This window comes from Lepidothrix coronata, unplaced genomic scaffold (genome assembly GCF_001604755.1).
Source record: "Lepidothrix coronata isolate B3197 unplaced genomic scaffold, Lepidothrix_coronata-1.0 Scaffold31, whole genome shotgun sequence".
Classification (NCBI taxonomy): Eukaryota; Metazoa; Chordata; class Aves; order Passeriformes; family Pipridae; genus Lepidothrix; species Lepidothrix coronata.
The window spans coordinates 1265500-1277740 of record NW_016690211.1 but is presented as its reverse complement, the minus strand read 5'-3'; positions in this window follow the sequence as shown (position 1 = coordinate 1277740).

The following is a 12241-nucleotide window of genomic DNA, read 5'->3' as shown; positions in this document are numbered from 1 at the left end:
CAAGGATAAGCTGCCTTTGGCTACAAGAGCTGAAGGTGATGAAACAAAGCACCCAATGCAGGGAGCTCTGCCACAACTGTCACCCACTTCACAATGCTACAGGCATCAGATCACCAAGGTTCTGTGCACTCATGGGACTCTACATTGCTCTGGTCACAGGGCATAGCTCTGCTGTCTGTGTGTGTGTGTGTGAGAGAGAAAATATTTTGGTATGCTTGAGCTTTGCATGTTCTTTATCACAAAGCTATCTATACATGAGGTAAGGAAATTCTGGTGCAAGCTCAGTGTTCAGGGCCCTGAGCTTGCACTAAACCATGAGCTTTCAGCTCGTGACAGTAGAAAAAACAAGTAAGTTTTTCAATAATTTTTCCACCTCTATGTCACACCAGGGCTCACACTAAGGTGCAAACTGGCAGTGGCCTGTAAATGCTGTCCAGCTTCCATAGGAACAGCAGTGATCTGTAGTACAGAGAAATGGAGACAGTGACACAAAACCTACATCCTTCTTACATGCTGTGGTGTGTTGACGCTGCTGGATGTCAGGTAGCCACCAAAGCCACTCTATCACTTCCCTCCTTAACTGGTTAGGAGAGGGAAAATACAACAAAAGGCTTGTGGGTTGAGATAAGGAAAGGGAGAGATCACTCACTAGTAACCATCTTAGGTAAAACTCTACTAGACATAGGGGAAGCTTCTAGCAGCTTCTCACAGAAGCCATCCCTGTAGTTCCTGCACTACCAAAACCTTCTCATACAAACACAATACAGATGTAGATTCTGTTCTTTAAGATATGAAGAAGAGACAAAATTGAAATCTGGAGAGCTGCAGCATGAACTACAAGCAAGATGGTTTACCTACAGCTTTCAATATGGATGTCTGAAAATAAGGTATTAAAGCCATTAGTGGATGGGGATGTGGATGGATGAATAGTAAAAATAGCTCTTACTACAATTACAGGATACTGATTAAGGAGGTTCTATGGATAAGGTATGAATTAGAGACTTCATGTAAGGTCTGTGAGTTTTAATGTAGCTTTTCTACCCTTTAGGGTTGGAATGAAGGTTATCTTGTGGGTAAATGTGTTACTCTCCTGATCCCATTCCTTTGAATGCATCCAGTTTGACATTTGGAAGTCATCGTAGAGTCATTGAATAGTTTAGGTTGGAAGGGACCTTTAAAGGTCATCTAGTCCAATTCCCCTGCAATCACTCAGAACACCTTCAGCTAGATGAGTGTGCTCAGAGTCCTGTCCAACCTGGCCTTGAATATTTCCAGGGAGGGGTCATCCACCACTTCTCTGGGTAAATATGTCTGTCCCAGAGTTTTACCATACTCATAGTAAAAAATTCTTCTTTATATCTCATTTAAATCTTTCCTCTTTTGGTTTAAAACCATTACCCCTTGTTCTATTGCAACAGGCCTTGCTAAAATTCTGTCACCATCTTTCTTATAGGTTCCCTTTAAATTCTGGAAGGCTGCAACAAGGTCTCCTGGAAGCTTTCTCTTCTCCAGAGCAATCCCAGCTATCTGCCTTTCCTCATACGAGCAGTGTTCCATCCCTCTAAAAATTTTTGTATCCCTGTAAATCCCAGAGTATCAGGTGGCTCATACAGAAGTAACATTCTGTTCCCATTGGTTCATCACTGACTTCAATACACTTGATTCAGCCCCCATTATTATTGTTATCATTTCCACTGCCATGAATTGCCATACGGTGTTGAAGCTCTTTTCCTCCAGTCAGCTACTTTCAAGTTAGCAAGGAAGGACATTTGGGAAGATGCTGGAATAAAAAGGTATGACTCACCCATGCCCACCCCTGTGACCACCGTGGAGCCAGCACAGGGAGAGCAGCTGCCCGCAGTGCTCACCAGCAGCAGGCTCCAACCAGGGCAGGAGGCTGACTGCTCCCTGGAGACATCCTCCTGCAGATCCCATTGCCCTGTCTGACGCCAGGTTCAGTTCCAGTTTTTCCTCAATTAAAAGGGATGTGTGGCACCGGGCAGGATCTGTCTCCTTTGTCATCTGGCTGCAGGCATGCAGCGTGCTCTGAGCACGGAGATGAGCTAGGCTGCCTCCTCTCTCTGTTGAAGGAGCATACACCAAAGATGAGTATTTTACATAGCTGAGCCTGGCCTCATCTGAAATGTTTCTTTTCCCTTTTGGACTGTCCTTTCCTTCCCTCTGCTGCCTCCAATGTGTCATTCCACTGCAGGGCATGTGGCTGCTCTCTCACTGCATATGTAGCATCCTACTTGCTTTGATAGTAAAGTTACACCACTAGAAATTCTGATCATTTTGGGGTTTCCCCTCCCCAAAAGCAAATGCTTCCCTCCCCCAAAGCAAACATTTCTCCTCCATGGTGCTCATCACAGCATGACCCCATGTCACACTGCAAGCTCCTGCAAGACATGAACCTCAGCTTGGATGCAGAAATTAATTTACAGTAGGACCCCCAAAAAAGCCAGGCAGAAAAGCATGCTATAAAAGACATGATGGTCATATGATGGGCAGTCTGTGGCTGATATTGCCTTCACTAAGGACTCAGTTAAGGCATGCTGCTGGGAAGGAGAAAGACAAGATCCCTTTCCCCTATAGCTGCAGTGCTGGAGGGGGCTGGGACAGCTGTGCAAACCCTGTTTGGACAGAAGCTGTGAGCCTAGCAAAGTGTTTGGTGCAACTTCGGATCCTACCTATGCTGCTACCTATGCTGCTCTATGGTGGTAACTCTGTTTCTCAGTTGTGTAGGCACTTCTCGTGCTGGGTTGGGTGGACACCTGAAGCTTCAGTTTCTGATGCTTGTCATTGCTCTGCCTGTGTAAGCTCCTGGCATATTTCTGCTGATGGAGATTGATTTTTCCTGGTTCTCAGGAAAACCTGTGCTTGCCTATTGCCTAGGACAGAGGTAATCTGGGCAACATGGTATGTTTCAGGAGGCAGGGGAAAATCAGGTAAGAACCAACATCAGAGAATCCCATTAGTTGCAGGACATGATAACCATATCACTCTGAAAACTTCCAGAAATTACTTGAAAGTATTTAATGTCATTTTTCAGAGGCACCCCGAGAAGTGTTTCTCTCTGAAAAAAACAATTACTTGAAAGAGGCATCTATGGCTAGTGTCCTGCATCAACTTTGACAGCAGAAAAGTGAAACTAAGTCTCAAGAGGAGCTGAAACCTGCTGCCTTGGGGAGAGGAGGTAAAATGAAGATTTGCCCCAGCCCCAACTCCCCCAGCCCCTCCCTAGACAGTGGGGAAGGAGGGATGCTGACCTTGGCCAGCTGCATCAGAATTCCCTGGTGGGGTTGTGATCCACCAGCAGGCTCTGCTGGCTTTGCTACTGCAGCAGAAGATACATGTCCAAAGACTGCTATGGGGTGCAGAGTTTCTGTTGCACACCCTTGTGATGCTGCTGCTCCCTGCCAGCTGACTGCTTCACCCGTGCCTACAGCTGGCCACGGGATGAGCAAAATAAATGTGCAGATCGCAATTATAGCATTGCTTGTCCTGCACACCACCTTCATAACTCAGCCTAAAGTGGAGGCGGAGGCTGGGCTTGCTGCCCTCTGTATTGGGAGTGTCTCTGCTCAGAGATTTGCTAACAATCCTGTGGCTGAGCCTTTCATAATAATACTCAGGTTTCTTTCCCACCAGAAACTGAATTTGACATTACTGATGAAGTTAATAGAAATTACAGATGAGGAGTGAAACTTGCTGAGCCAAAAGTGTCCCATTGCAGATGAACTCCTGGCCATAATTCAATGTCCCATCTGTTTTTCTTATGAAATAATGAGCTACATTAAAATCAGATCATTCATTTAATGTCTGCTTTAGCAGCTTCTGTGTCCTGAGGTTTCTGAGGCTTTTCAAGAGATGTGCTAGAGAAATAAGGTCTCTTTATTTCTCTCCAAAACCTATGTTGGCTGAGTGAATCTGAGCTGTACATGAAAAAATTAGAGGTCTCATGAACCCATCCAGACTTCCACACTTGGAATCACAGAATGGATTAGGGTGGAAGTGACCTGTAAAGGTCATCTTGTCCAAACTCCCTGGGTTGAAGGCACATCATCTTCAACTAGATCAAGACCTAGTTCAACCTGACTTTTAATGTTTGCAGGGATGTGGGGCATTTACCACCTCCTTGGGCAAATTGTGCCAGTGTTTTACCACCCTCATTGTAAAAAACTTTGTCTTACTATCTAATCTAAATGAAGACTCCTTTAGTTTAAGGACTTGTGTCCTGTCACAACAGACCTTGCTAAAAAGTCTGTCCCCATCTTTTTTATAAGCCTCCTTTTATGTATTCAAAGGCCATAAGGAGGTCTCAGGAACCTTCTCTTCCGCAATCTGAATAATCTCATCTACCTCAGCCTGTATTTACAAGATAAATGCTCCAGCCCTCTGATAGTTTTTGGGACCCTCCTTTGAAACCCCTCCAACAGGTCCATGTCCCTCCTATGCTGAGGACCCCTGCGTTGGATTCAGTGCTCCAGGTGGGATCTCACCAGAACAGAGACTTCCCCTTGTCATCTTTAAATTGCAAAATATGCCAAGATGATTGACTTCTCCAAGAAAAAAATTAAAGCCATTTTTCTCCTAAATAGAAACAGTAATAAAGTCAACAAGAAACCAAATTAATTAATACACCCTAGTGGCAATTGATTTGGAAAACAACATTTCTCTGTCAGATTTTCCTTAGTAAGGCTTGTAGAAAGAGATTTTTTTTTTTTCCAAAAAGCATATTAAAAATTAAAAGCAACATATCTTTCTGTAATATGTTTCTAACAAAGTAAATTGACATACTAATGCTGTAGGTGAACATAACACAGCCATTACAGGTTGATAGGGAAGGTGGTTTTCAAACTGAGCATTCAGGCATGAGGTGACACCAAAGATACCAGCTCAGAGTCCATCCATTTCTTAAACGAGTGTAATACCTTCTACTTATTATCTGGAGACGGTTTCCCAGAATAAAACCTCAGGATGTGTACTTAAACCTGTGTCTTTGCAAGGGTCATTTTCACCTGGAACAGGGGATGAAGCAGCTCTGACAGCACCTCACTCTCCTGTCTCTGATTTGTTTGGGGATGTGTGACTTGTATTGGAGAGGATGAAGTGCTTATACAAGGTCCCCAGCTGCTCGTGTGACTATTAATGTTACAGAAAGAGAAGCTTTTTGACTGTTCTATTTGTTAACAAAACCTTAGCATGGGTACAGCAAAAAAAGGGATCCTGTTGTCCTTGGCAACAGGTATGGAACAACTGTGGGGTGGCTGGTACTGTGTGGATCATGCCACTGCAGACTTGAGGAACACCTAACCCTTGATAAAAGCAGTGAGACAAACAGGGAAAGAAGGATGGAAGCAAAGTGTAAGAAATGATCAATTCAAGAAAATTCAGTTTTCCTCACCTATGGAATCCCAGGGAGAGCAAGAATCAGAACTACTCTGTAAAGGAATTATCCAAGATCTTACAACCCTATGGCTGTCTCTGATGAAAACACCACTGTCTGAGGCTGGTTCACCATCAAAAGGCTAGTCTAACTCATTTTGGGTTATCCCAGAGCATTTGCCTAGTCAAGAAAATGGCAAGACCTGACTCCAGCACTAGCAGAAAGAATTTGAGGAAATCCTCCAGGACTTGAATGCCTAAGGGGCAAAACCCCTAGGTAGCATTGCTTTCCCTCTTAATTTTTACACTATTTGCTGAACTGCAGTCTGTTTGATTTACTCGGTGGCAGAACATTTTATTCATCTTGCATGGTTGTGCTCATGGAAATTGACTCACATGATGCATCTTCCCTCCAGGGCAGTGCACCACAGGCTGGAGACACTGTCTCGCTGTGCCTGCACTGCTCATGCTAGCAGAAAAAGGGACTTCTACAGGACTGAAAGACACCCTTCTGATCACTTGACTAATGCTGGAATGGTATTGTTGCTTTCAGAGGCATCCTCGACTCTCTGCAGCACCTATTCCTACCATCCCTCCGTCCTGAAGAGGCCATACTGATAGATTTGGCAGGTTAAAACATCACTCCCTGGATATACAGCAATAAATAGGTTGCTCAGGAACTTAACTACAGCAAGGATCTGTCAGACTGTTCTTGTGTCTCTGATACAGTGAAAATGTCAAGTAACACGAAGAGTAACACAGGAGAAGTATCTGTGCCTATGGCACTCCTAGAGAACTGAGATGTCCAGCAAAAGCATTTAGGTCTAGCTTGCTTTTATTTCCATTTCACTCACTCTGAATCAGCCCAAGGGCTGTCATAAGGGGTAACAAATGTGGTTGCTAAAAACTGGGCAACTCCTGGAAGTCTTGCAAGAGCCGTCCCCTCAAGCAGAGGGAGTCACTGCTGACAGTCTCAAGACCAAAGGCTGGATGTAACAGTTGCTAACAGGTCTAGAAAAGGTCTGCAAGTGTCTGGACCATTATAGGAACATCTGTCCTTTCCTATGGATGAATAAGGAATTCCTCAAGTGTATAAAGCCAGAATATTCTTTTCAAACTATCTTTTTTTTTTCTTCTCTTCTCTTCTCCCTTTGAATGTTTAGAACCCAAATTAGGAAGACAAGCTTAACTTTTCCGTGTAGGAAGCTAATTCTTCTCTGTTATAAATGGTGCTAGTTATCTGGGCTTTAACCCAGCAAGGGCTGCCAGCCCTGTAAGAGAGGTTACTTGTCTCCAGTCCATGTGGCTCTTTCCCAGTTCTTATTACAGCATATATTTTAAAAAATATCTTTAGTTTAAACAGGCAGGCAATGAATGAAAGTGAATGTGCCAGATGTCTGTCTCAGTTCTGTCCAGTCTATCCATTTTCTCCCTCTTCTGGGGTAAACAGATGGCTGTGGATGGGATATTTATCAGAAACCTTTTAAAAGGGGAACAAACAAAGCAAAAAGCTGGGCTTGCAGCACACAGCAGCTGATGGCTTTATACACTAGGTTGCCTTGTGTTGTTGTGGTAAGTCCAACCTTCTTCCTTCTTTCTAGGGCTGGCTTCTTAACTCCTCTCAGGCTGTCTCATTTGTGATATGTATTGTTGGTGATCGACATCTTTCCTCTTGCGTAATTTATTTTATCTCTTTCATGACCCAGGCACAGTGACATAGGTTTTTATCATTTTGGCTGCAGCCTGAACACAATGTGTTCACAAGTAAGTGCTTGGACCTTTCTTCTAATGATCTCTGCAGACCCCACCAGAAGGTTGCAATCCAAAACTAGAGCCATTTTACTAAGAGCCCAGCTCTTGATGGATGGTGTTCCAATATATGCATAAAACAAAATTTTAATAATCAGACACAAAAAGTCAAGAACTGTCCCAGTAACTAGATCTTCCTGGGTTAATAGATTATGGATCTGCCACAGTTCCTTTTCATCCAGGGCCCAAGTAGGGGAGGGAAAACTGGGAGAGCTTGACCATTAATATAAAACTTGTTTCTCACTTGATAGTACGCTTTACTGAAGATATAATGTCTTTGGATATATAAGATCTTTGGAATCTGAGAAACTCCATTAAATTTGGACTCTTAGAAATGATTTGTGTGACATCAGGTCACATAAACTCTGGAATTCTGCTTACAGTCCCTAGATAAATGTTTTACAAATGTTTTACCTCTCCTGGATATGAGAGCACACTTAGAGCATTTTGTCTTTGTGCCTTTCATTGTGCAGGGCAGAAAAATTGTTGAAATTCATAGGCCTGAAACTGCTTCTTGGCTTCCCACCCAAACCCAGCACACCTTACCTGTCCACACCTCCTGCACGTGCAAAGTTTGAGCTGCGGATGCAGTCAGAATAAGGCTTCTCACAAGATGTTCTTTATTGCTTGTTGGGTAGTTAAAATAATGAGTAGTTGTTTCTGTGGTATTTTAGCCGTTACACTTTTGGTCCTGGCCAGGCCAGAGGAATTGCAGAGAAGAGCATATTTCAAGTAATAAATTTAAACACTTTGAAACTTGAGGGAAAAAAAGGTGAATTAAAATGAAGCCAAAGATTCAGGTTAGATCATGTTTAATCCAAACCAGGATGTCCATCCCTGAAAAAATGTTGACCATGGCTATTTTCTTGGCACCATGTCTGTTCTCTCCCCACCCTGCTTTCTTGGAAGTCACTGTGCTCTGGCTCTTCAATTAGAGACGGATAACTGATGCATTGCACACTGGAAAAAGCTTATCATGCTGCATTATTTGTTCCATCACTGAAGCCCTATCACCACTGTGAAATCTATTTCTTCAAGTTTGAAAGAGGCTTGAATAAACCACCTGGTGATCCCATCTGGGACTGTCAACTGTCTGATCCAGGCAGTTTGTCACGGAGCCTTGAAAATGGCATTGATGGAGTGAATGTGTCTCTGGTGCATATTTTGGAGGAAGGGTTTGTGCAGATGACCTGGCAGAGGCTGAGCTGTGTTTTGGAGCATCATCCGGACTGCAGTTCTCTCGGCAGCTGAGAGCTCAGGCCTGAGTTTCTGCCCATTGCTGACCCTTTCATTTAGGGGATCCTTTACTTAGGTGTATGGGATGGGGGAGCAAAATGTTTTTAGGCTATAAAAATGGAGGGATGAGGTAGCAGTGGTAGTCCAGGGCTGCTGGAGCACATCACCCCTGGGCAAACCAAGATGTGGTAGAGAGCAGTGGAGAGACAGAACCATACCCCAGCTCTCATAATACATTGGAAAGAAAATGCCAGTGTCAAGCAAGGCAAGAGGATTTCCTGATTGATGGAAAATCCAAGTTAGGGAGTTTCCATACCCTTCTGGAAAGTGATCTGCCTTGTGTGAGGGCAGAAGCCATGTATGTCATGGAACTGGATTTGCCCCCCTCTCCCTCTCCAACAGCTAATGGTATCTTCCTATACTCAGTGCAGAAAACACCTGCAAAGCACACCTCTCTGCTACATATCTCAGGGAACTGGTGTAAGTGCAAACTACACAAAACCTGAGTGACACAAAACAAACTGTTCACTGACATCACCTGCAAAGCTTGGTGGCAGTGGGTTACAGAAGAAAATGTTTAACCACGGAGAAAGTAGTGCACAGACTGTGACTTTAGGCCCTTTTTTGGTGTGCACAACACTTAGAAAGCTCCATGAATCTGCCTTCCCCTGGTGATCCACCTCTGCAGGCTCCCTTGGTGAGGAGGGTGGTGGGTTTTGCCTGGATCCCCATTACTGACCAAAACTCCCACAGAAAAAGGAGTAAATCACAGAAACCTTCAATGAAAATACCTCAGTTGTTCCTGTGGGTTTGCAGTGGTCAGCATAGAGGTAGGAAAAGACCTCAAAGATGCTAGGTTGAGGTCTGAGAGCTCTGCCAGAGGCTGCTGCAGCAGTGAGCCAAAGAGCAGCACAGTGCTGGGCATTTTGCACTGGCACTGGAGACAGGAGAATCTGTCCCCGTGCTGGTGGATGTTTCAGCCAGACAGGGAACGGGCAGCCCAAAAAGGGCAGGACTGGGACATACACAAGAAGCAATGAGCCCAGAGAGCTACAGCAGGCTGGAAATTTGGCGGTGGTCAGTGCATCATGGTGGCACTGTGTTGGGTGGCCCTCATCCTTTCAGCTTGGCCTGACGCTCTCACAGGCTCAATGGAGAGTGCTTGTGCAGGTGCAGACTATCTCTGTGTCCAGTACGGAGGAGCTATCACTGCAAAGAGGATTATTTCTGAGTGAGGGAATGTTTAATCATGGATACAAGCCTGTCTGGGCTATGGAAGGCTTTTTAAAAAAAATTATTTTAATAATTTTATTTTGTTGCTTCTTGAAACAGTGGCCTTCAATTTTACCTAATAACTTCACTAATAACCCACTTTCCCAATGCCAATATAAATAACATAGTTATAAGAGTCCTCTTTCCTATGGAGCAGTTTTTGCTTGCAGAAAAGGTGGGAAGCAGCTTTCCCCCACAGGTTATTTCATTTTAGTTGATATCGCATTATCTGGCATTAACAGATCCATGTTCTTCACTTCATTTTAAGCTGTTGATTAGCAAAGGCATACCCTGCTGCCAGAGACCAACAGGACAAAAGTAATGACAGCTCAGCTGGCAAAGGTTGGAAGGGTGATGAGAGGTGTATAAACACATAGCAAAGATGTAGGGAGGGGACCAGATTTTATATTCTCTGTCAGCATACCTGCAACACACACCAGCCTTGCACCTAAAAGCTAAACTAAACCTTTCAGGTTAGTCCTTTTCTCACCTCCAGATTAGGAGTATCTGTTCTTTTCAGCATGAAGCATTTTCAGTGTTTTATTGTAGTACAAAATTAATTCAAAGCTCTGCTATTTCCATGTCCTATTATTTTAGATTCAGGTCACATGTTTGAATAAGTGTATTTGACTGATTGGAGATCAAGAATGGACAACCAGACTCAGTTCATCCATGGCTTTTTTACTTCCGAGTCCAGAATTTTTGCCTATAGACAGTGATTTTGTGGGACAGCTATTCCTTTTTGAGAGCACAGTGCAGACTAATGGGCAGCAAAGATCTCTGCAAATGGGATTCTGTTCAAAAGATTGGAAAAAAAGAGCAAAGTCTAAACTCTACTATTATTTTGGACCAAAAATGTGTGTAGCATCAAACCACAAAAGCAGCGATAGGTAGGAACCAGGTGGACTCTATTAGTAAGTGAGGAAGGGAAGGAATCTTTCTTCTTCCTAATAGCTGCCAAGAAACATGCTTGTTTCAGCTCTTGCATGAAATGATAGATGGGAGCTTTGAAGCCCAGATCTCTTTGGTTTTATGCCTTGCCCTTTTGGGACATGGGTGCTGTGGATGTTCATTACTCACATTGGAAACATTTGCCACAGGAAGCTCCTGGAACGGAGTTTGGAAAGCTATGAAAGCCCTAATGTCAGCTGAAAACACCAGTGCTGTCCCAGCACTTGCTGAATCAAATTATTAAGTGCCAAGATAAATTAATGTTTGTCTCTTAGTCATTCCCAATTTTACAGAATCCAGGGGTTTCAAACTCCCTTCCTACCAGGAAAATCCTCTCTACTTGAAAAAGAAACCCCATTTTGATGGCAGCAGCTTCCAAAATCTGGAACTGTGTTTTCCAAAGTCTTGTTTCACTCTCCAGCAAATTCCTTTCCACCTCTGTTTGCCCAGTGAAATAACCAGAATATCTGCATTTTTAAAAAATCAGCATTTTCAGTAGCCATAAAGCATAGGCAAGACTATTTAGTTAATTGGTATTTATACACAGAAGCAAGGCTCAAGAGCTAATCTACGAAGTGTTATCTTATGATAACACTGGCTTGAGAATCTCAGATTTCACTGAAATTGAATTAGGATTCCTGCCATTAAATCTTCAACATAGGGGCAATAAATACAACAAAAGCATGAGGCAAGGAGATGCAGCTCTGTCTGGCAAGACTCTGGGTTGAGATAACCAGGAGCCATCCCTGCTCCTGGGACTGTTGCTGAGACAACTCAGTTATGTTTATGACATTGAGCCCTCAGGTTTCTGCTCCTATGCCACATTTGGCTGGTGGAGGAGAAAAAACCCTTGGCTGCCTTTGGTTCCAGTAGCCCTGGGCACTGTCCCCGTGCTGGCTCAGCCCAGACCCCATGTGTCTGTGGGGGCAGGCATTGCCTTTTCGGGGGAGTGGTGCAGTCCCACACTCCTCTCTGTGGGCTGTTGAATAGGAAATTACCAAGGCAAATGGGTGGATAGAGGCCAACACTGGTACTCTTGGCCTTTGTGACACAACCAGACATACCCTGACTGTGAAGTGTTCACCCCTCTCCTCTCATCTCCAGCCAGTGTCTCCTCCTGTGATTTAACTTGTCCTGCTGTTCCCCACAGAAGGAATCAGAATATGAAACAGATAGTGGTTTCTCACCATCATTCAAGCACTTTCTCACCATCATTCAGCAGCCATCAACTGCACATCCCTTCCAGCATCTACAGGGGTCTGAATGAGCAATCTGCACAGATCTGCCTGCTGGGCTCATTTTCCATTTTGACAGGAGAACCATAGCCTCTTTCAAATTCACTGTTGTTTGAGCCTTATTCTCACTTGAAGTCAAACACAGGGTTTCCTGTGATTTCACAAGGATTGAGATTAGGCCTAGTTTCTGCAGATGCTCCACAGCTCATCCCCATCTCAGTAACATGCCAGGGAGTGCAGACAGATGGGGTGGGTGTCCCTTGCAGCTGCATTTAGGCATACACTGAGGCATTTTAGCAGATGAAACTCATTCATTTTTCTAGCAGTGTCCATGGAGTTATGCTTTGCTG